A 25467-nucleotide genomic window follows, 5' to 3' on the forward strand; every position below is an offset into this window, starting at 1 on the left:
TCAATTCCAACAAAACCTCCCTGTCTTTAAACTCCAACCCCCTGCAGTGCAGGCCAACATATCCTCTGCCTTCTTAAATATTTCTAGAAGTTACTTGCTCGGATTTTGTGATTCATGAATTAAATCACTCACTTGCACATGATTGGTTGATTAGATAATTGCATTACCGAACAGGGGCACAGCAAAACCAAATAAAGTAGCCACTGAGAGTGTCTGAATCAACCTGGATTAATGATTTTTCATCTTGCTTCAGGGGAATTCTTTAATCCAATACCTAGAGAATAACTTGCCTTTTGATTCTTCTTACTGAAGTGAATAACCTCACACGACCACACATTAAACTTCACTTGCCCGTATTTTGCCCACTCACTCATTCTATGTCCCAATGCAGAATCACTGTGTCTCCATCACAACATGCCCTTTCATCTAGCTTTAAGTCATTGAAAAATGTATACCTCTAACCTACAATTGCTTCCTCCAGGTCATTCATGTCAACCATGAACAATTACAGGCCAAGGACATACCTGCCATATTGCACTAGTTACCTCCTGCTGCTTTGAAAAGGATCCATGTATTCCAACCGATGAAGGGCATCAGCCTGAAAAGTCAGCTTTTTATTCCTCTCTATCGATACTGCCTGACCTGTTGGGTTCCTCCAACATTTTATGTGAGTTACTCTGGATTTCCAGCATTTGCAGAATTGTGTGTGTTTATGTATTCAAACTCTGTTCTTTTGAGACAACCAGTTCTCCCTTCCATTCTAAAACACTTCCTCCAATACCGTGGGGTTTCAATTTACCACCAGGCTCATCATCTGCTTTTGAAAATCTATATATACTACATCTACAGCTTCACCTTTATCAGCTCTCCCTGATACATTCCCAAAGACTCTGAGCAAGTATACATCTTGTTATACATGATGTATCTTTCACAAAACCATATTGACAGGATTTCATTGTATTCACATTTCCTAAATGATTTGCTATTTCCTCTTTGATTTTTGACTCTAGTGCCCTGCAAATACTAGCAGTTAAACTGGTCTACACTTCTCTGCCTTTTGTTTTTAACAAGGGATTGACTTTGGCTGTTTTCCAGTTTTCTTCTGCTCACTGAATGTTTAGTGAGTTATTGGGTCCACGATCTCCACAGCCACTTCCTGTAAAATACCAGCAAATCATCCATGGGTTCCTGGTGACTTCCCTGCCTTCAGCCCTCTGGATTTCTCCATGTTTTGATCCATGTTTTTTTTTTAGGTTTTTGTAAATATTACCATTTTGTTTGAAATCAATCACTCTAATACTTAGAGATATTAGCAATGTTTTCCATGAAGAAAACTGATACAGAAAATTTATTTACCATTTTATTGTTTACTGTAATTGAGTGATTGTACTCATTCCCCAGAGTCCCCACATTTCACTGAGCCACTTCCTTCCTACTTATATATCCTTAGAAACTTTTACAGATTATTTTTATATTACAGGCATATTTTCTCTTAAAATTCATTTTAATCTTCTGCTGCTGGATCTTAAAAACCTTTCAGTCTTCTGTTCACTGAAGTTCAAAGTAAATTTATTATTAAATTAAATCTGCATAGGTCACTGAATGCTACCCTGAGATTAATTTACTTGCAGGCATTCATGATAGAATAAGAAACGCAAAAGAATCAATAGAAAGCTGCACACAAAGATTGATAAATTGTAATACAAAAAGAAAGTAATAATTAATAAATAAATAGATAGATAGATAGATAGATAGATAGATAGATAGATAGATAGATAAATAGACAGATAAAATGGAGAGCATGAGTTGTCAAGACCTTGAAAGTGAGTCTGAAGGTTTTGTTCAATGATCAGTTCACAACACTAAACCACCAGCTCTTGCTACTTTATATGTTCTAGTTTGCTCTTTAATGTTATCCATACCCTCCTCTGATAACTGCAGATTGTGTCCCTTCCTTGCATTGGTGCTGCTTCCTGCACCTGTGCTGAACTCATCCACCCAGCCCTCAAATTCACCAGGTCCATTTCCAACACTTACATTCCCTTTTTCGATCTCACTGTCGCTATTTCCAGAGACAGCTTATCCACTGATGTCTATTATAAACCAACAGACTCTTCACAGAAACATGGACTATGCCTTGTCCCACTGTGCTACTTGTAAAACACCATCCCCTTCTCTTAATTCCTTCACCTCTGCCGCGTCTGCTCTCAGGATGAGGCTTTTCATTCATGAGCAAAGGAGATGTCCTCCTTTTTCAAAGGGGCTTCCCTTCCCCCACCAACAAGGCTGCCCTCAACTGCATCTCTTCCATTTCACACACATCTGGCTTACCCCATCCTCCCACCCAGCTACCAGGGATGGGGCTGCTCTTGTCTTCACCTACCACTCCACCAGCCTTCACGTCCAGCACATAGTTGTCCAAAACCTCCGCCACCAAACACATCTTTCCCTCCCCCACTCTCTACTTTCCACAGGGATCACTCCCTACATGACTCTCTTGTCCATTCATCCCTCCCCACTGATCTCCCTCCTGGCACTTATCCTTACAAGCAAAACAAGTGCTTCACTTGCCCCTACACCTCCTCCCTCATTACCATTCAGGGCCCCAAATTGTGCATCCAAGTGAGGCAACACTTCGCCTCTGAGTCTTTTAGGGGTCATCTAATGTGTTCAGTGCTCCCAGTGTGGCCTGTTGTATATCGGTGTGACCCGACATAGATTGGGAGATCAATTTGCTGAGCATCTATGCTCCGTCCACCAGAACAAGCGGGATCTCCCATTGGCCACCCATTTTAATTACACTTCACATTCCTATTCCGATATGTCCATCCATGGCCTCCCCCACTGTCAGGATAAGTCCACACTTAGGTTGGAGGAACAACACCTTATATTCTATTTGGGTAACTGCCAACCTGATGACATGAACATCGATTTCTCAAACTTCCAGCAATGCCTTCAGCACTCCCCCCTTCACTATTTCCCATCCCCTTGTCCCTCTCTCATGTTATCTCCTTGCCCACCCATCACCTCCCTCTGGTACTCCTCCTTCTACCCACCTTTCTTCATTCTTCCATGGCCTTCTGTCTGTTTCACCAATCAACTTCCCAGCTCTTTGCTTCTTCCCTCCCTCTCCAAGTTTCACCTGTCACCTGGTGTTTCTCTCTCCCCTTCCCCCACCTTTCAAATCTACTCCTCAGCTTTTTTTCCCTCCATTCTTGCTGAAGTTGTCTTGGCCCGAAAGGTTGACATTTTTCCCATAGATGCTGCCTGGCCTGCTGAGTTCCTCCAGCATTTTGCGTGTGTTGCTCAGATTTCCAGCATCTGCAGACTTTCTCTTGTTTGTGTCCCTTCCTTATGTAATGCCCAAGAGCTAATTGGGATCAACTCTAGCTGAGTGTTGCAGATGAGCTCTCAAAATATCTGCCATTGTTCTTCTAATGAACTGTCAAAGTTCAAAGTACATATATATCATCACATATAACCTTGAGTTTCATTTTCTTGCAGGCATACACAGTAAATCCATTTTAGAATAATAACCATAATAGAATCAATGAAAGACCACACCAACTTGAGCGTTCAACCAGTGTGCAAAAGCCAACAAACTGTGCAAATACAAAAAGAAATAATAATAGCAAATAAATAAGTCATAAATATTGAGAACGTTCTCCCCAAGTCCACGTGGGATTCCCCTGGGTGCTCCGGTTTCCTCCCACAGTCCAAACACGTACCGGGTCCATACAGGTCATTGTAAATCGTCCTGTGATTAGGCTAAGATTGAATCAGGCATTTGCTGAGTGGTATGGCTCGAAAAGGCCTAGTCTATGCTGTATCTCACTAAGCAACTAAACAGATATATAGTCATGAGATGAGGAGTCCTTGAAAGTGAGTTCATAAGTTGTGGGAACATTTCAATGCTTGGAAAGTGTAGTTGAGAGAAGGTATCCCCTTTAGTTCAAGAGTCTGATGGGTGACCTGTCTCTAAGCTTGTTTACCAAGTCCACCCCAGACAGCTCCTCCCTCATGCCATTATAGTTGATCTTAATTCAGCTGAAGGCACTGATGGACTTAAAATGCTCATCTTCAAACTGCGTTCAGAATTTTATCACATTGTGGTTCCTGCCCTCCAGGACAGTGGCTCTGAACCTGGGGCTCATGGACCCCTTTCTTAATGGTATTAGTCCATGGCATAAAAAAAGTTGGGAACCCCTGCTCTAAGTATTATTTAACCATTATTAATGGTTATTAATCCCTTATTAATCTTTCCTCATTACATACAACCAAATTTAGAAAGTCTCCATAACCAACTTCTCTAAAAAGCAATCCCTGACACACTTTTCAGATTCTATTTCTATGATACCCTTGGTAGTTTGGTTTGTCCAATCAATAGACAGATTAAAATCTTCACGATAATTGCAGTTCCCTTCAGAGTTTGAAGTAAATTTATCATCATGCTTCTGTTTATTCATTCAAAACCTATCCCTATAATAAGTGGCCACAGGATTCCTTTATGTCTTAAAGAGGAGACACGCTGGAACATCAGTGGGTTTACTTTCATGCGGAGGTTGAACAGGTAAAGAGTAATTGAGATGCTGCTGACGGTTGCTGTTGTTCTGTACTTAGGTGGGTTTTGTTTGCTCCATCTAGTGGTCATGGTAGAAGCCTGCAACCTGGGGTCAGGCACAGACCCATTTCTGAATGAGAGGAGACAATTAATAACAGCGCTTGTATCAGAAAATCATAGTCATAGGATTGTAGAGAGATACAGTAATGAAATAGGTTCTTCAGCCAACTGAGTCTGCACCAAATAATGTACGCTTATTTATAGTAAGCCTGCATTAATCTTGAGGCTCTCCATTGGTCAAGGTTGACCGTGGGTGTTGTGTCCTAACTGTCTGTGATATACAAGCTAGGACAGTACGATATGGAAAGCAAACTTCTGCACATGCAGCAAGCTCCCCCTCCGCACACAGCTGATGAAGCCAAAGGAATGGCAGAGACTGATACAGTTTGGCACCAACGGTGTTGAGTTGCCAGTCAGCATTGAACTCAGGGTAGGACTGCCTTAGGGACTCCAGCTTTGGGTTTTTCCTCGGGCTTCACTCCCGAAGTCTTCTCCTTGAGGGGGTATAGCTGCAAGGCAGTAGAGGTCTGAGATCAGAGTTTTCCTTCTCCGAGATGAGCAGCCAACCACGGCTGATGAGCCCCTTCTGCCCAGAGCGACTAGTTTTAAGGCGCCAGTCACATGCCTTTGTCCCTTCTCCAGTTAGCAAGAAAGGTTTCTACCAGGATCAGAAACTAAGCCACATGTGAATGCTAGGAGCTGGGCTTGGTTGCCAAAGGATATTTGAGTCACACGTCATTGGGAGCATTTAATAGGTAGTGGGAGCTTACCTCTACTATCACCCCCAGGCTGTGGCAAACTCGAGGAAACTTGCCTTGAGGTCCTACATTAATCGCAAACACAAGAGATTCTGCAGATGCTGGAAATCCAGGGCAACCCACACAAAATGCTGGAGGAAATCAGCAGATCAGACAACATCTATTCTACATTCCAGACTGGCAGATTTATTTATCATTTTCACCTGTACCATGACTCAGTGCAAAACTTCTGTTTGCACACCATTCAGGAGATCACGCCATAATTAAGTGTCGGTAGTACAAATGGAAACCAGTCGCCACCTCCCCAGGCATTCTTTCTTCTCCCCTTTCCCTTTGAGTAGAAGATAACAAAGCTTAAAAGCCGAGTATTTCTGGCATTTTCAGTTTGTATTTCAGATTTCCAGCAGCTGCAGATATTAGGATTTTCAACCTTGCAAACCAAAGGTGCCAGACAGATTTTTCTTTTTCTTTTTGATACAGTGAAGGATAAGCCCTTCCAGCCCTTTGAGCCACACTACCCAGCAATCTCCCAATTTAATCCAAGCCTGATCATGGGATAATTTACTATGACCAATTAGCCTGCCAACTGGTATATCTTTGGACTATGGGAGGAAACCCATGTGGTCGTGGGAAGAACATACAAACTCCTTGCAGGCAGCAGTGGGAACTGTAAAGCGTTAATGTTAATCACTAAGCTACCATGCTGCCCCTTCTGGACTGTTGAAAGTTTATCCCGTTAATAGTCAGTCACACACTTTTTGATCACAAATAAAACGGTAATTTGATAAATAATCCACTGAACCCGGTGAGCGGGAAATAAACACTTAAACCCTGGTTATTGCTACAAACCGACTCATGTTTCTCACCTTTGGTGTTCTGGATGTTCTAAACACAGCTAAGCACATCACAGAAACTGGACTCCCTTTAATGGACTCTTGTCTGCATTTCTCACTGCATCAGTAAAATAACCAGCATAATCTATGACACCACCCCTCCGAGACGTTCTCTCTTCTCCCCTCTCCTGTCAGGCAGGAGATATGAAAGCCTGAAAGCACATACCACAAGGCTTTTCCATCTGAAAAACAAAGAGGAAGACATTGTTAAAAACAGGATGACGTAGTTCAACAGATGTCTGAATCACCTGAAACAAGGGATCATAGGATCACACGGAATCTGGTGGGATCACTGGGAATTTAATTTAACACAATGAGTTCACAGGGAACCACAGAGATTCATTGGGTTACATGGTCACTAAAGATCACACTGATTACAGTATATGACTACATTCAACCATAGGAATCATATTGGATCATAGAGGACAAAGTGGAATCCCGAGGAACTGTGTGGGTGACACAATAATGCAATGCTTTAAGGAGTCCGTGAACGCTCACCATGACCGTATGGGTTTCCTCACACACTCCAAAGAATTACAATTAGGCTCAGTGAGTTGTGGACAAACTATGTTGGCACTAGACACTTGGGACCTTCCCAGCGCAATCCCCACTATTTTAACTTGAATCAAGTGACATATTTCGCTGTGTTTTGATGTACCCATGACAAATAAAACCAATCTTTAAAAAAAAAATTGGCTCAGAACCTCTCACTGAGAAGCTGGGCAATAGTTGAATTTTTAGACAATTAAATAAGATATTCTATGAAATCAAACTTCACAGTGTCAAAACAGTTTTCTTCTTCTCTAGAGATCATTTCTCTTCCTTAAGCTATGTGACTCAATATGAATACAGTTGAGAAGTAGTTTCCACAGTTTCTCAGTGAATACCTCAGAGTAGCCTAAATATTCCAGGCCAGTAAAATGTCCATAAAATGGCCTCTACTGGGGCAGTATTGGTGATCAAGCCATGCCAGGAGAAACTGTTATTAAAATCTACTTGCTTTTACCCAATCTGGGTGGAACAGTGCAGGGAGGTTAGAAGATGGAGACAGAAATCCCAGAAGGGTAAGATATACTTGAATCACAGATTGAAACTCCTTTCATATCCAAGTGTATTTATAATGAACGAATATGAGATTTACTGAAAAATATTGAGAGCAAGAAAATCAGAATTTAACATGAGGAGAGATATAATGTCATATTTTATTAATATTGTACTATTTATTTTATTTAAAAGAATACTGTACATATTTCTTCTTTAACCATGCCTGGCATCTCAGGTGTGAAAATGAAGAAAGTAGCCATTGTTTCTTGAAATCCAAGCAGTGAATCTGTCTAATTAATCACACTCTGTACATTCGGCTAGCACTGTAAGGATGTGAGAAGGGAGAGACGCACACCACATGAGAATTATTTTTAATTGACCTAGATATTTTGGTGTATAACAAGTGACTGAGAAATCCTCAGAAATGAAGCAGTCTGTGGCTGTATGCATAATCTACAGTACTGTGCAAGAGCCTTAGGCACATTTATATAGCTAGGGTGCTTAAAACCTTTGCACAGAACTGTATTTGTGGACGTAGAGCGGAAGATGAGTTTGTAACTCCGGCGATGGCAAAGGATGTTGGGAGTGGTGTGGGTGGAGTACTGCAGGAGGGAGGTGGGACAGGTGACAGAGGCGGATTGCCAGGGGTGGGGGGTGTGGCAGGGGTGCAGACACACCAGCCCTGAGACACGAGGCAAGGTCATTTGATCCCAAAGAATGTGTTTATTGATCATTACGTGTGTCTTCTCTGGTGCTTCCTGCTCCCTCCCCTCTCCCTTCCCCTTTTCCCAACCATGATTCCCCTCTCCCTGCCCCTTCCCACTCGCAGTTCACAATAGGGTCATTAGAATCAAGTTTATCATCACTTGCACATGTCATGAGATTTGTTTTTATGTGTGGTAGCAGAGCAGTGCAATAGATAAAATTACTACAGTACAGAGCAAAAGTCTTAAGCACCCTATGACAGCTCAGGGCATTGGAGTTCCAAGTTCAATTCCGGTATTAACTGTGAGGAGTTTGTACATTCTCCCTTTGAGTCCAACAAAGTACTGGTTAATGTTGCAGATTATCCTGTGACTAGGCTAGTGTTCAATTGGTGGGTTGTTGGAGGGGTCAGTATCATGCTGTTGTTCACTGCTGTAAAATCCACATTATTCACTCTCAGGTTGTCTCACTGCTGGAAGTCCAATCAGTAATTGGCTTCCTAACTGCACTTTAACTCAATGGATTGCTCCACCTTTTCCAATTTCCCCTGAGTGTTGACTGATTTAGAGTCACAGAGCCTTACAGTCACACAGCATGGAAGCAGGTCCTTATCCCCATGTGGTCCATCCCCACAAAGCCTAAGCTCCTGCTATTTGTTCATAAACAGCTCAAATCTTTTCCTATCCATCTACCAGTTGAACTGTCTTCTAAATGACTCTTCCTCTGGCAGCTCATTCCACCATCCTGACCACCCTCTGGGTGAAAACGTTGCCCCTGAAGTTCCAGTTAAATCTGTCCCTAAACCTTTGCCCTCTGGTTCTTCCCAACCTTGGGAAACAGCAGTTCACCCCGTGTATTCTCCTCATGATTTCATTCACCTCTATAAAATCACTTCTTATTCACCTGCAGTCCGTTGAGTAAAGTCATAACTTGCTCGACCTCTTTCCATAACACAGTCACTCCATTCCTTGCAATATCTCCGTAAATCTGCATTGTATTCTTTCCAGCTTAATAGCATCTTCCTTTAGCAAGATAACCAAAATTGAACACAATATTCCAAATGTGGCCTCACTGACATATGTACAACATAAAGTTCCAACTTTTGTACTTAATGGATAAGACATTTATAAAGTTAATGTTCTGAATGAATACACTATGGTTGTCACAGTCTTCATTAAAACAGTTGTAGACCAGTGTGTCCCCATAAAATCATTCAGAGTCTTTCCAAACTAGAAGCCCTGGATGAACAATCTGCTAAGGCATTCAAATCTAGTGACCAAGAAAGTCACCTCCTGGGCAAAGTGGCAATTCCAGATGAAACTTGAATCAATGAAGAATGCTCAACAATTGTGGCAGCGCTTGAATGCTATCAAAGTTAAATGAATTGACATAGGCGACAACAGGGCTTTGCTTTCAGATAAGCTCAATGGCCTCTATGCTCGCTTTGACCATCAAAACATGGAGAAGCCATCACAAACTCCCACAGCCCCTGATGATCCTGTGATTTCAGTCTCTCAGGCCAATGTGCGAGCAGTCTTCGGGAGGGTGAAGCCACAAAAAGTACCTGGCTCAGACGAGGTACCTAGCCAAGTACTAAAGTCCTGTGCTGATCAACTGGCTTCAGTGTCCACAGAGATCTTTAACCTCTTGCTTCAGCAGTCTGAGATACCCCCTACTTCAAGCAGGTTTCTATTGTACTGGTGCGTAAGAAAGTGGCAATCTGCCTTAATGACTATCATCTAGTAGCACTTACATCCATAGTGATGAAGTGTTTTGAGAGGTCAGTGATGAAACAGTTCAACTTCTGCCCGAGAAGTGACTTGATCCTGCTCCAAGTTGCCTACTGGAACAAAAGATGCCATCTCATTGGCTCTTCACTCAACCATAGAACATCTGGACAGCAAGTGAGGTTGGGTAGAACCACAACCAGTCATGGCTTAAGGGTAAAAGGTGAGAAGTTTAAGGAGAAAATGAGAGGAAACTTCTTCACTCAGAGGACTGTGAGAGTGTGGAATGAGCTGCCAGTTCAAGTTGTCCATGTGAGCTCAATTTCAACATTTAAGAGAGGTTTAGAGAGGTACGTGGTTCCAGTGCATGTTGTTGAGAGTAGGCAGTTTAAATGGTTTCAGCATGGACTAGATTGGCCAAAGGGCCTGTTTCTGTGCTGCACTTCTCTGTGAACCTATGGCTCAAAGATTCATACATCAGGATTCTTTTTATCAACTACACCTTGGCATTCAAAACCATCATCCCTTCAAAACTAATCATTAAGCTTCAATACCTCCCTGTGCAATTGGATCTTCAATTTCCTCATTTGCACAAGGCTGTGTGCTCAGCCTCCTGCTCCACTCACTTTACACTTATGACTGTGAGGCTAAGCACAGGTCTAATGTCATATTCAAGTTGGCTGATAACACCACTGTCATTGGCAAAATCAAAGGTGGTGATGAATCAGCACATAGGAGGGAGACTGAAAATCTTGGCTGAGTGATGCCATATCAACACCCTCTTACTCAATGTTATCAAGATGTAGGAGCTGATTACTGACTTCAGGAAGAGGAAACTGGAGGTCTATGAGACAGTCCTCATTTGAGGATCAGAGGTGACGAGAGTCAGCAACTTTAAAGTCCTTGTTATCATTTTGCAGGACCTGTCCTGGGCCCAGCTCAAAAGTGCAATTACAAAGAATTCACAAGATCACAAGATAAAGGAGCAGAAGTATGCCATTCGGCCCATCGAGTCTGCTCCGCCACTCCACCATGAGCTAAACTATTCTCCCATCTAGTTCCAATTTCTGGCTCTTTCCCCATTTCCCTTGATACCCTGACTAAGTAGATACCTATCAGTCTCCTTCTTAAACACCCTCAATGATTGGGCCTCCACAACTGTATGTGGCAACTAATTCCATAAATCCACAACCCTCCGGCTAAAAAGATTTAGCCTCATCTCTGTTTTAAATGGATACCCTCTAATTTTAACACTGTGATCTCTTTCCTGGACTCACACACCAAGGGAAACAGCCTTTCCACATCTACTCTGTCCAACCCTTTCAACATTCGAAATGTTTCTATGAGATCTCCTCTCATTCTTCTATACTCTAATGAATACAATCTAAGAGCTGACAAATGCTCCTCATATGTTAGTCCCTGCATTCCAGGAATCATCCTATTGAATCTTCTCTGAACTCTCTCCAACGTCAGCACATCCTTTCTAAGATAGGGGGCCCAAAATTGCACACAGTATTCCAAATGGGGTCTCACCAATGCCCCATAGAGCCTCACCAACACCTCCTTACTCTTATACACTATTCCTCTTGAAATGAATGCCAACATAGCATTCGCTTTCCTTACTGCCGAGCCAACCTGGTGGTTAACCTTTAGGGTATCCTAAGGTTACTAGGACCCCCAAGTACTTTGCACTTTTGATTTTTGAATTTTCTCCCCATCTAAATAATAATCTACCCGATTGTTTCTTCTTCCAAAATGTACAACCGTACATTTCTCAACATTGTATCTCATCAGCCATTTCTTTGCCCACTCTCCTAAACTGACCAAGTCTCTCTGTATCCTTTCCATTTCCTCAGCACTTCCTGCTCCTCCACCTATCTTGGTGTCATCCGCAAACTTAACCACAAAACCATTTAATCCATAATCTAAATCATCGATATATAGTGTAAAAAGAAGAGACCCCAACACCGACCCCTGTGGAACACCACTAGTAACCAGCAACCAACCAGAACAGGATCCTTGTATTCCCACTCTTTGCTTTCTGCCTATCAGTCAATGCTCCACCCATTCCAATATCCTTCCTGTAATTCCATGAGCCCAAATTGTAATTTGAAAGTGACACAAAGATTCAGAATGACAACTATAACTGACCAACTTTTATAGATTTATAGTGGAGAGTATATTGACTGGTGGCATCACAGCCTGGTATGGAAACACCAGTGCCCTTGAATGGAAAATCCTACAGAAAATAGCGGATATCACCCAATCCATCATGGGTAAAGCCTTCCTCACCATTGAGCACATCTGCACGGAACATTGTTGCATTAAAGCAGCATCCATCATCAGGGACCCCCACAATCTAGTCCATGCTCTCTTCTCACTGCTTACATCTGGAAGAAGGTACAGGAGCCTTAAGACTAACACCACCAGATTCAGGAACAGTTGTTACCCCTCAACCATCAGGCTCTGGAACCAAAGGAGAAAACTTCACACAACTTCACTTGCCCCATCATTGAAATGTTCCCACAACCTATGAATTCACTTTCAAGGACTCTTCATCCCATGTTCTCAATATTTATTTCTTATTTATTATTATTTCTTTCCTTTTTGTATTTGCCCAGTTTTTCATCTTTTGCACACTGATTGAACATTCATGTTGGTGTGGTCTTTCATTGATTCTATTATGGTTATTGTTCCATTATAGATTTATTGAGTATGCCCAAAAGGAAACTAATCTCAGGGTTGTATATGGTGACATATATGTACTTTGGTAATAAATTTACTATGAAATTGGAACTGACTGATGAAGGCTAGCATGCCAAAAGCCTTCTTCATCACCCTGTCTAACCTTAATGCCACTTTTGGGCAACCATGTAGTTGTACCCTTAGGTCTCTCTGAACTATAACATTCCTCGGGGCCCTATAGTTCATCCAGAAAATCTGACCCTCATTTATCTATAGTGCCTTCCCTTTAGAATCACATAAATGTCCAGAGCAAATAACAGTGAGACCAGGTGAGACGACACTTGAGTCTTGAGAGCAGATCTGATTGTCTAGTTTTAGGGAGGATTTCATTAAGCTGGAATGGGTGCAAAAAGGATATAGATTTGAGTTATAAGGACAAGGCAAACTGGAATGTATTTTCCCTGGAGGGTAGGAGTCTGAAGGGTGATAAGGTCACATGCCATATAACGATACAGTGTATAATATACAAAAGATAACAAAGGTAAGGTGAGCATTTTCAGTCTTTTTCCCCCAAGAGGAGGGGAGGAAACAACTAGAGGGTGAACAGTTAAGATGCGATGGGGAAGATTTAAAGGGGGTCTGAGGGACAATTTTCTCACATATGGAATGAGCTGCCAAAGGAAATGCGTGAGGCAGGTATAATTGGAACATTTAAGAGACATTTAGACAGGTACAAGGATAGGAAAGGTTTAGAGAGATATGCCCAAATGCAGACAAGTAGGACTAGCTCAGGCAGGTAACTCCATTGGCGTGGGTCAATTACACTATTTAGTCATATTAGTTGAGCTGAAGATCCTGTTCCCATGTTTTATAACTCAATGTATCTTCAACTCTAAAAGGTAAGTGCCTTCCTTTAGAGCGGAGGTTCCCAGCTTGGGGTCCATGAACCCCTTGCTTAATAGTATAGGTTCAGGGCATAAATATGGTTGGAAACCCATGGTTTAGAGTTACCGGTCCAGCAAACAGGTTTTCATGGCAATCAGATTGTTTCATGTTAAATTTTTAATCCCCAACTTATCTTTTTCAGTAACTAATGATCATAAGGCATTGGGATGAGGAGGGCTGGAGGAGGAAGTTGCTGAAGTACCAAAGATATGAATTTGAGGATGTGAATTTTAATTTTTATCGTAAATAATACTCTCCATAAATAAACATGAAAATAATACAAACAAACAATTCATTTTATTTAAATAAGGGAAGATGAGATTCAATTTATTTATCACGGTATATCGAAACATGAGATGGATGGGTTAACAGGGTGTATCAGGGTTGTGGTAAACTATGTATACCTGTCTGGACATGCCCCTCTGCTGACTGCTCCTGTGGCTCCTCCCACAGACCCGTGTGGACACGCCCCTCTGCTGACTGCTCCTGTGGCTCCTCCCACAGACCCCTGTATAAAGGCAATTGGAGGCACTGCTCCTCCCTCAGTCTCCAGGATGCCGTGCTCCCTTTTGCTGCTAATAAAAGCCTATCGTTCACCTCCTGTCTCCGAGGGTTATTGATGGTGCATCAAGGGTCTAGGAAGCAGTAGCAGTTCTGGTGAAGGGGCTTTGTGTGTCCATTCCAGGGCAGCTCACTCACCTTTGGTCCCCAGCTGACACTCAGCTCTCACCTATGAATCGAACTAGCTGCTTGCATGCGACAGTGGCACCCCAATACACTGCTTCCACAGGTGGACTAATCCAGGTGAGGGGAGCCGGCAGGTGAGATAGGGACACACCTGTCCTAGCATGTAATGTCAGCTCTGGCAGACTAGGCAGGTGAGATCTACAGTGAGATTCAATGGCTAGGAAGGTGGTTCTGCAATGCTCTGTGGAGAACGAAGGGCATGAGAAGTCATTTAAGACATTATGCTTACCCATTGCAACCAAGCAAGATTCCAAAGCAACACACACAAAATGGTGGAGGAACTCAGCAGGTCAGGTGGCTTTTATGGAAAAGAGTCAATAGTTGACCTCTCAGACTGAGACCCTCCTTCTGGACTGCAAGAGAATTGGGAAGATGCCTGAATTAAAAGATGGAGGGAGGGGAAGGAGGCTAGCTGCAAGGTGATAGGTAAAGCCAGGTGGGTGGGAAAGGTCAAGGGCTGGAGAAGAAGGAATCTGATATTACAGGAGAGTGGACCATAGGAGAAAGGTAAAGAGGAGGGGTTCCAGGGGGAAGTGAAAGACAGGTGAGAAGTGAAATATCAAAGTGGGAAATAGAGGAAGTGGAGAGAGAATTTTATTCACTGGAAGGAGGACAAAAGACCCTTGTTTGTGGTTCTTGTTCATGCCACTGGACCCAGACCTCTGAGGTCTGGAGAGTGGAACTGCCCCCATGTAATGGCTTCGCCACTTTAAAATCTCCCGCACAGTTTTCCTGTCATTGTCGGACATGATGGACAAACAGCCCTTCAAAGCACATCAAAATCCATTGTTTACATCAAGTCAAATGAATGAGGATTGTGTAGGGCTGCTTCCAGTGCCAACGTTGTATGCCTACAACTTTTGTAATGTACGTCTCTTGGCCTGTGGGTGGAAACCAGACACGGGGAGGAAACCCATGTGGTTACAAGCAGAAATTTCAACAGGAGTGGGAATCAAAACCTGATTTTACAGTTTGCGCTGTAAAGCATGCTGTCAACCCATCGGCTTCCATGTAGCTATTATCTATTCTGTACCCAACCAAGAATTACCCTCACCTCGTTCCCACAATGGCATCATTCTTCACGGCAACGGAAAACAATCCATGTTGTCCTTGTCCTGGTATGTTTGCCATAGGTTCCCTGGAAATGATCTTGTTAAAGCAGCATCAATGAAACTGGTCACTTGTCAGCAAGCATCCTGTCAACAGGTTAAAATTATATCAAAGAGATGGTCTAACTCATGCACAGAGATTAGTGTATGAAAATGCTTCTTTTTCCAGTGATTTCCAGTTACAGTGAAGGTGAGAAGCAAGCAGAAGGAAAGCAGTCAATACTTGTAATGGGACCATCTGGCACTTCACCCTTTTGATTGGACTAACTACACTTTGCATGTCAGACGTGGTAAGGGGGAGAGAATCTAAAATGACTGAGGGATTCAAGGTGGGACAGCACTGTACCACAGCAGTTAGCGTAATCAGTGATAAGGGTTTAATTCTCACCTCCGGCTGTAAGGGATTTGTATTTTCTCTTAAGGCCTCGGATATCAGTCTGTCAGTCTATCAGTCTGTTCTGCCATTCTACCCTGACTGATTTATTATCCCTCTCTACCCTATTCTCCTGCCCGCTCCCTGTGACCTTTGGCACCCTGACAAATCAACTTCCGCTTCAAATATACTCAATGAGTTGGTCTTCGCACCCATCTGTGGCAAAGAATTCCACAGCTTTACCACTTCTGGCTAAAGAATATTCCTCTTCATTTCTGTTCTAAATGGAAGCCCTTCAATTCTTAGGCTGAGTTTTCTTGTCCTAGATTCTCCCACTATTGCAAACATCCTCTGCATGTCTCCTCTCTCCAGGCATTTCGATATTTGTTAGGTCTCACTAAGTTTGTCTCTGTGTTTATTCTCTATTTCCTTAATCTGTTTTCTTCCTGTCCTGAAATTGTTGTTGTCATGAATTGAATGACTTATTGGCAGGTGAAGTTTTTGTGGCCAAGGAGAGCAAATTAAAGTTCAAAGTAAATTTACTATCAAAGTACATATTTGTTATCATACACAACCCAGAGATTCATTTCCTTGTGGACTTGCTCACCAAATCTACGGAGTAGTAACTGTAACAGGATCGATGAAAGATCAACCAGAGTGCAAAAGACAGCAAGCTGTGCAAATGCACATAGAAATAAATAGCAAAAAATAAAGAGAACATGAAGCAAGAGACCTTAAAAGTGAGATCATTGGTTGTGGGACATTTCAATGGTGGGCCAAGTGAAGTTGAGTGCAGTTATTCCCTTCTATTCAAGAGCCTGATGGTTGAGAGCAAATTGCCTACATTATGGTGATTGGGGATTGGGGGTGTTTAAAGAGATCGGAGAAGGTGGAGTTGGTGTCTCAACTGGGCTACAAAAGCTCATTCCAGACACCAGATCACCTTTGGAATTAGGTGATGGACGCAAGTATAGAGAGAGATGCAATTAATGCAGACAAGTTGGCAGAGTATAGATAAGCCTGATGACCGGCATAGACATGATGGGATGAAAGGTTTGTTTCTAGTATCTCATTTAGAATCAGTACTCTCCCTTTCAGCTTTGTGTGCAATGACCCAGATTTCCAGTTTATCACAGAAGTTGGGACAGATTGTATTGGGAATTTAAGAGTGGGATGTATTAATTAACAATCTGCACCTCACAGGTTTGGAAAAAGACGGCCACGCTAAATCGCCTTCAGCTGCCCATTTAGTGAGACCTCCCCCATTGCACATCTACCACACAATGCAAAGCTGACAGTCCCCTCTCTGCTGATTATCCATCTGTTTCATAGATCCTCCTGATCGACTTCAATGGAGCACACAGTTGAGGCAGGGATTACTTGCAAGTTCCTAACATTCAACTGGGACATGAGAATACCAAGTACTGTTGGAGATTATTCTATCTCCAAAAGTGGAAAAAAAGACCGATATTTATATCACACCTAAATATTCTATCTTTGAAATTCATTGGAATTATTCATTTTCTGTTCTGTTTTCTAACACATCATGAGTAAAACTGGTAGACCAGTAATACTGCTTATTGCTAAGCACTCTTCAAAATGTGGAGGCCTTGTTGAAGACAGTGAACTCACTTGACTTACAGTATTGTGCAAAATCTGAGACACCTATAGCTTGGGTGCTGAAGGCTTTTGCACAATACTATAGCAATTTTAGGTATTGCACTGTACTGCTGCCACAAAAAATGTTACGACATACGTGAGTGATGATAAACCTGATTCTGATATAGGTCTCTATTGTGGACTGAGAGTGGGAAGGGGGCAGGGAGAGGGGAATCCTGGTTGCGAAAAGGGGAAGGCAAAGGAGAGGAAGTGGGAAGCACCAGTGACAGACATTCTGTAATGATCAATAAACCAATTGTTTGGAATGAAATAACCTTGCCTTGTCTCAGGCTGGGCGTGTCTGTACCCATGCCACCATGCCCCTGGCACTCCCTCTCTGACACTTGTCCCACGCCCTCCCATGCCACTCCCCACATAGATTGACAAACTCGCTTTCTGCTCCACGTTGTTAGGTACAGTATTTAGGCGTTCTAGCTATATCTATGTGCTTAAAACTTTTGCACCTTACTGTATATTCCAGTCCTGGTCTGGGAAAATTGATTTCAAATCCACCTATGCTAGCTGAGATATTTAAATTCAAGTAATTTTTTAAAAAGTGTGGAATTAAATAGTTTGTTAGACGGTGTGATCATGTTAGATATGGGTAACACACACAAAATGCTGGAAGAACGCAATAGTTCAGGCAGTATGTATGGAAGGGAATAAACAGTCAATGTTTCATCACGATGTTGTGTTTATGGGTTCATTTTTGAAACTTACCTTATTTATTGATGTCATTCAGCCACAGTAGAGTAGCAGTTAATGTGACACTATCACAGCTCAGGGTATCCCAGTTCAGTGTTCAATTCCAGCATCATCTGTAAGGAGTTTGCATGTTTTCCCCAGACAATGACAGATTCCTCCGGTTGTTCCAGTTCCCTCCCATAGTGCAAAGATGTACTGGTTAGTTGGCAAATCGGTCATTGTAAATTGTCTTGTGACTAGGCTACTTATAAACAGAAGGGTTGCTGAGCAGTGTGGCTCATTTGGCCAGAAAGGCCAGATTTGCACTGCATCTCTGAAACTCTTTTAAAAAAAAACAAAAAAAAACAAGAAACTGTCACCTTAAGTGGCCTTGGGCTACATGTGACTCCAGATTTGTAGAGTTAGATAGGTCCTTAAGTTCAACTCATCCATGCAAACCAATCTAGCTCTATTTTTTCATATTTGGTCTATGCCCCCCTTAAACGCTCCTATCCACATAATTATCCAAAGTATTTTAAAATCTGTAGCAATGTTCGTAGCTGTGAAATTCGACTCAGTTTCTGTCCCACTAATATAATACTCTTGTATGATTAAGATGAACACCTAACCTCACAGACTACCATGTCATGGAGTAAATTTACAAACAAAATTTCTTCACTGTGCACATACATAGGATAATAATAAATCAATACCAATTATTAGTTCAAGAACAACTTTTATGCAGTCATACAGCATTAAAATGGGCTCTTCAGCCCATTGAGTCCCTGCCAACTTTCATACACCCACTTGTACAAATCCTACACTAATCTCACTTTATTCTCCCCACAATCCCGTTAAGTAGCCCCAGATTCTACCATTCATGAATGCTAAGGACTGTCACAATGTGCGCTGGCAATGTTGGAATCCAACTGCAGATGAAAGGCAAGATGGAAACCAGCATTCATTCATAATACCATAATACATAGGAACAATATTAGGCCATTCAGACCTTTTACACCCTGACTAATCAAGAACCCTTCAACCTCCATCTTCAATGCTCCCTGTGATCTGGCCTACACAACCATCTGTGGCAACGAATTCCACAGATTCACCAAAATCTGGATAAAGAAATTCCTCTTCATTCCTGTTCTAAATGGATGTCCCTTTATTCTGAGTCTGTGCCCTCTGGTCCAAGACTCCTCCCACCGAAGGAAACATCCTCTTCACATAGCAAGAACAGCATGATCAGGCATATTAATGTCTGGCTGAGAGACTGGTGTAGGGGGCAGGGCTTCGGGTTCCTAGATCACTGGGGCATCAACTGGGGGAGGTATGACCTGTACAAAAAGGACGGGTTACACCTGAGCCCAAAGGGGTCCAATATCCTAGCAGGTAGGTTCAATGGAGCTGTTAGGGAGGATTTAAACTAATTTGGCAAGGGGATGGGAACTGGAGTGATAGGGCTGAGGAAGGGGAAAACAGAAATAAACCATAGATAGCGTTCAACCGAGATGATAGAAAGGACAGGCAGGAGATGAGGCATAATCACAGCCTGTGGGATGAGTTACAGGGCAATAGAGGCATGGTGCAGTTAAACAGAAAGCAACAAATACAGGACTGAAAGTGTGGTATTTGAATGCACACAGCATAAGACATAAAATGGGCGATCTTGAAATTCAGCTACAGATTGGCAAGTATGACATTGTGGCCATCTCTGAAATTTGGCTAAAGGATGGCTGCCATTAGGCATTGAATGTGCAAGGATATATGGTGTATGTGAAAGATAGGTTAGTAAGCAGAGGGGTGGTATGGTCCTGTGTATAAGAAATAGCATTAAGTCATTAGAAAGGGATGACAGAAGGTGTTGAGTTAAGAAATGGCAAGGGTAAAAGGACCCTAATGGCAGTTGTATACAGGCTTCCAAACAGCAGCCGGGATGTGGATTACAAATTACAGCAGGAGGTAGAAGTATGTGCAGTGGAAATTACGACTGAGAAGGTGTTCAGGAAGCTTAATGGTCTGAGGGTAGATAAATCTCCTGGACCTGATGGAATACACCCTTGGGCTCTAAAGGAAGTAGCTGGAGAGATTGCGGAGGCGTTAACAATAATTTTTCAAGAATCGATAGATTCAGGATGACTGGAAAATTGCAAATGTTACTCTACTATTTAAGAAGAGTGGGAGGCAGCAGAAAGGAAACTATTGACCTGTTAGCCTGACAACAGTGGTTGGGTAGTTGTTGGAATCAATTGTTAGAGATGAGATTACGGAGTAGCAGGAGCCACATGACAAGATAGGCCAAAACCAAATTGGTTTCCTGAAAGGAAGATCCTGCCTGACAAACCTACTGCAATTCTTTGAGGAAATTACAAGCAGGGTAGACAAAGGAGATGTAGTAGATGTGCTGTACTTGGATTTTCAGAAGGCCTTTTACAAGGTGCCGCACATGAGGCTACTTAGCAAGATAAGAACCAATGGAATTACAGAGAAGTTACTAGTGTGGGTGGAGCATTGGCTGATTGACAGAAAACAGAGAGTGGGAATAAAGGGATCCTATTCTAGCTGGCTGCCGGTTACCAGTGGAGTTCCACAGGGGTCAGTGTTGGGAGCACTGCTTTTTACGATGTATGTCAATGACTTGGACTATGGGATTAATGGATTTGTGGCTGAATTTGCCAATGATACAAAGATAGGTGGAGGATCAGGTAGTGTTGAGGACACAGAGAACCTGCAGAGAGATTTAGATAGCTTATGGAAATGGGCAAAGAAGTGGCAAATGAAATACAATGTTGGAAAGTGTACGCTCATGCACTTTGGTGGAAGAAATAAATGGCCAGACTATTATTTAGATGGGAGAGAGAATTCAAAATACAGAGATGCAAAGGGACTTGGAAGTCCTTGTGCAGGATACCCTAAAGATTAACCTCCAGGTTGAGTCGGTGGTGGAGAAGGTGAATGCAATGTTGGCATTCATTTCTGGAGGTATAGAATATAAGAGCAGGGATGTGATTTTGAGGCTCTATAAGGCACTCGTGAGACCACACTTGGAGTATTGTGGGCAGTACTGGGCTCCTTATTTTAGAAAGGATATACTGACATTGGTGAGGGTTCAGGGAAAATTCATGAGAATCACTCCAGGAATGAAAGGGTTACTGTATGAGGAACGTCTGGCAGCTCTTGGGCTGTATTCCCTGGAGTTCAGGAGAATGAGGGGGATCTCATAGAAACATTCAGAATGTTAAAAGGCTTGAACAGATTAGATATGGCAAAGTTATTTCCCATGGTAGCAGAGTCTAGGATAAGAGGGCATGACTTCAGGATTGAAGGGTGTCCATTTCAAACAGAGATGTGGAGAAATTACTTTAGTCAGAGGGTGGTAAATCTGTGGAATTTGTTGTCACGAGTGGCTGTGGAGGCCAATTCATTGAGTGCATTTAAGGCAGTAATAGATAGGTTCTTGATTAGCCAGGGCATCAAAGTGTGTGGGGAGAAGGCAGGGGAGTGGGCATGACTGGAAGAATTGGATCAGCCCATGATTGAATGGAGGAGCATACTCAATGGGTCGAATGGCCTACTTCAGCTTTTATATCTTATGGTATTACATCCACTCAGTCTAGATTTTTCCACAATCAATAGGTTTCAATGAGATCCCCCCCTTGATGAAACAGAAGTGTGTGCCTCACTAAAATCTAAAACGAAGTACAGACGTTTATCAGCTGACTCCCTGTGATGTTCTTGCCATTAGGTTTTGAGTTACAAAACATAATACTTGCCTCCACTGCCACTTAAAGCTGTTCAAGAAGTTGACCGGGCAGAGACTGGGAATATATCTCCTTTGGCTGGAGAGTAAATAGGTGCCACTGTTATTTCAAGGTAAGGGTTGGAACTTTGAGACTGAAAAATTCCAGCAAACCCAAAGTTGGGACTAAATGGATTTGCGGCACAGGTAAGTGTGAGTGTGCAGTTTTTGAGTCTATCCTTGGCTATATTTTTTGTGACAGAAAGTGACTCAAAGGGATAAATAATGTATAACATCATGGACTCTAACCTCCCCATCATCCATCAAGGACATCTTCAAAAGGTGATGCCTCAAGAAGGTGGCATCCATCCTGGAGGACCCTCACTATCTAGCGCATGCCCTCTCCTCATTACTACCAACAATCAGGAGCCTGAAGACATACACTCAGTGCTTTAGGAACAGTTTCTTCCTCTCCACCATCTGATTTCTAAATGGTCCATTAACCCCTCACTGTTTTGCTCTCTTTTGGCACTTTTTTTATATATACTATTTGTTATTTATACTATATTTTATGCATTGCACAGTGCTGCTGCCACAAAACATCAAATTTCCCGAGATATGTCGGAGACAATAAATCTGATTCAGATTCTGAAATGCCCAGGCTCACAGAGCTTGGGCTGTTCTGCATGGAGCATGTTCATTATCCAGTAGGAATCTCCCAAAGCACCCTGTAAACTGGAAGTATACAGATCATGAGCTATTTTACAGAAGTATTGACTGACTTGCCTTAAAAATGAGACCTGGATTCTCTCCAATTCAGTACTGTGGATCATTATCATAACAAACGAAGACAAATCACAACTCTAAAACCTACATCTGCTTTGCAGAGCAAGTGGTGCATGTGAGCTTGATTTCAATGTTTATGAGTAGTTTGGACGTACATGGATGGTAAGGGTATAGAGAGCTGTAGAACATAGAAATCCACAGCACATTACAGGCCCTTCGTCCCACAATGTTCTGCCACCCATGTCACCTACTCGAGAAACTGCCTAGAATTTCTCTACCCCATATCCCTCTTATTTTTTTAAAGGTCTGTGTACCTATCTAAGAGTCTCTTAAAAGACCATATTGTGTCTGCCTCTACCACCATCGCTGGCAGTGAATTCCACGCACCTACCACTCTCTATATAAAAACCTCAACTCTGACATCCCCCATCTTCCAAGCATTTAAAACTAAGCAGCCTCATGTTAGCCACTTCAGCCCTGGGAAAAGGCCTCCAGCTATCCACACGATCAATATCTCTAATCATCTTATACACCTCTATCAGGTCACCTCATCCTCCGTCGCTCCAAGGAGAAAAGGCCGAGTTCACTCAACCTATTCTCATAAGACATGCTCCCCAATCCAGGCAACATCCTTGTAAGTCTCCTCTGCACCCTGTCTATGGCTTCCACATCCTTCCTGTAGTGAAGAGACCAGAACCGAACACAGTACTCCAAGTAGATCTTATATACCATACTAAGGTCTTATATGGCTGTAACATTCCCTCACGGCTTTTGAACTCAATCCCACGGTTGATGAATTCCAATATACCATATGCCTTCTTAACAACATTGTCAACCTGTGCAGCAGCTTTGAGTGTCCTATGGACACTGACCACAAGATCTCTCTGACCCTCCACACTTACCATTAATATTATATTCAGTCTTCAAATTTGACCTACCAAAATGAACTACTACACAATTAGTTGAAATCTATCTGCCACTTCTCAGCCCAGTTTCGCATCCTATTGATGTCCCGTTGTAACCTCCAACAACCCTCAAGATTATCCACAACACCCCCAACTTTTGTATCATCAGCAAATATACTAACCCACCCTTCTACTCCTTCATCCAGCTCAATTATTGAAATCACAAAGGGGGGGGGGAGATCCCAGAACAGTTCCCCCGGAACAACACTGGTCACCATCCTCCATGCAGAATACAAACCATCTATAGCCGACCTTTGCCTTCTGCGAGCAAGCCATTTCTAGACTCACAAAGCAAAGTTTCCTTGGATTCCATGCGTCCTTGCTTTCTGAATGAGCCTTGCACAGGGAACCTTATCAAATGCTTTGTTGAAATCCATAAACACTACACCCACTCCTGTACCTTCATCAATGTGTTTTGTTACATCCTCAAAGAATTCAATCAGGATCGTAAGTCATGACCTGCCCTTGACAAAGCCATGCTGACAATCCAAGATCAGATTATGCCTTTCCAACTGTTCATAAATCCTGCCTCTCAAGATTTCTCCATCATAAACAGTTATTTAGGTTTAATTTTTTACCCTTAATTGATCAGATTAAAGGTTTGTTTACTAAGTGGTCACCATTATCTTTATCTCTGATAGGTAGGATTAACGCTATTAAGATGGTTATTTTACCTAAGTTTTTATATATTTTTCAAGCGGTACCAATTTTTATTCCGAAATCTTTTTTTACTAATGCTGATTCAAAAAATTCCTCATATATATAGCAGAATAAAAATCCCAGGTTAGGTAAAATACATTTACAGAAGACAAAGAAGGAACGTGGGTTAGCATTACCTAATTTCAGATTTTATTATTGGGCAGTTAATATTAGATATTTGTCATGTTGGTTGAAAGATTGGGATGGATCTTCTGGCCCTCATTGGGTGAGTTCGGAAATTAAATCGGTACCAGGTTATGCTCTGGGTTCTATTTCAGGGACTTCGTTCCCTTTTGCTCTTTCTAAATTGCCGAAATGAATTGACAACCCGATAGTTAAACATACTTTATGTAAATGGTTTCAATTTCGGAAATATGTCGGGTTGACTCAATTCGTTTTAAATACTCCTATTGTATCTAATTGCTTTTTCCACCCTTCAATTATAAATCAAGCTTATTCGGCTTGGAAAACTAAGGGATTACTAAGATTTTCTGATTTATTTTTGGACAACTGTTTTATGTCTTTTGAGCAATTATCTAATAAATATAATTTGCCTAGATTTCATTTTTTTAGATATTTACAGATTAGGCATTTTTTAAGTACTGTACTTCCTACGTTTCCAAATTTTGTGTCTTCAGATATTTTGGAGAGTTTGTTTGAATTAAACCCTTTTCAAAAAGGGCTTATATCAAAACTTTATAATATAATTATGAAGATACGTACAGAGCCCCTTTATAAGATAAAAAAATGATTGGGAAAGAGAGCTTAATCTTATTATTCCTATTGAGAATTGGGATAGAATTCTTCAATTAGTTAATACATCTATATGTGCCAAACATTCATTAATACATTTTAAGGTTGTACATAGGGCCCATATGTCCAAGGATAAATTAGCTCACTTTTATTCTTATATAAATCCTATTTGTGATAGATGTCAATTTGAAACTGCATCTTTAACTCGTATGTTTTGGTCATGTCCGCTTTTGAAAAAATATTGGAAAGATATTTTTGATATTATCTCTGCGGTATTAAACATCGATTTACAACCCCATCTATTACCACAATTTTTGGTTTACCAATGATGGACTTACTGCATTTATCTTCTTCTGCCTGTCGAATGATTGCATTTCTCACTCTGATGGCTAGAAGATCTATTTTGCAGAATTGGAAGGAAATTAATCCTCCCACTGTATTTCATTGGTTTTCTCAAACTATGTTATGTTTAAATTTAGAAAAAATTAGAAGTGGTGTATTTGATACTTCTATTAAATTTGAAAAGATATGGAGACCATTTATTCAATATTTTCATATGATGTAATATGATCCTG

This window comes from Hypanus sabinus, chromosome 7, assembly GCF_030144855.1.
Source record: "Hypanus sabinus isolate sHypSab1 chromosome 7, sHypSab1.hap1, whole genome shotgun sequence".
NCBI classification, from domain to species: domain Eukaryota; kingdom Metazoa; phylum Chordata; class Chondrichthyes; order Myliobatiformes; family Dasyatidae; genus Hypanus; species Hypanus sabinus.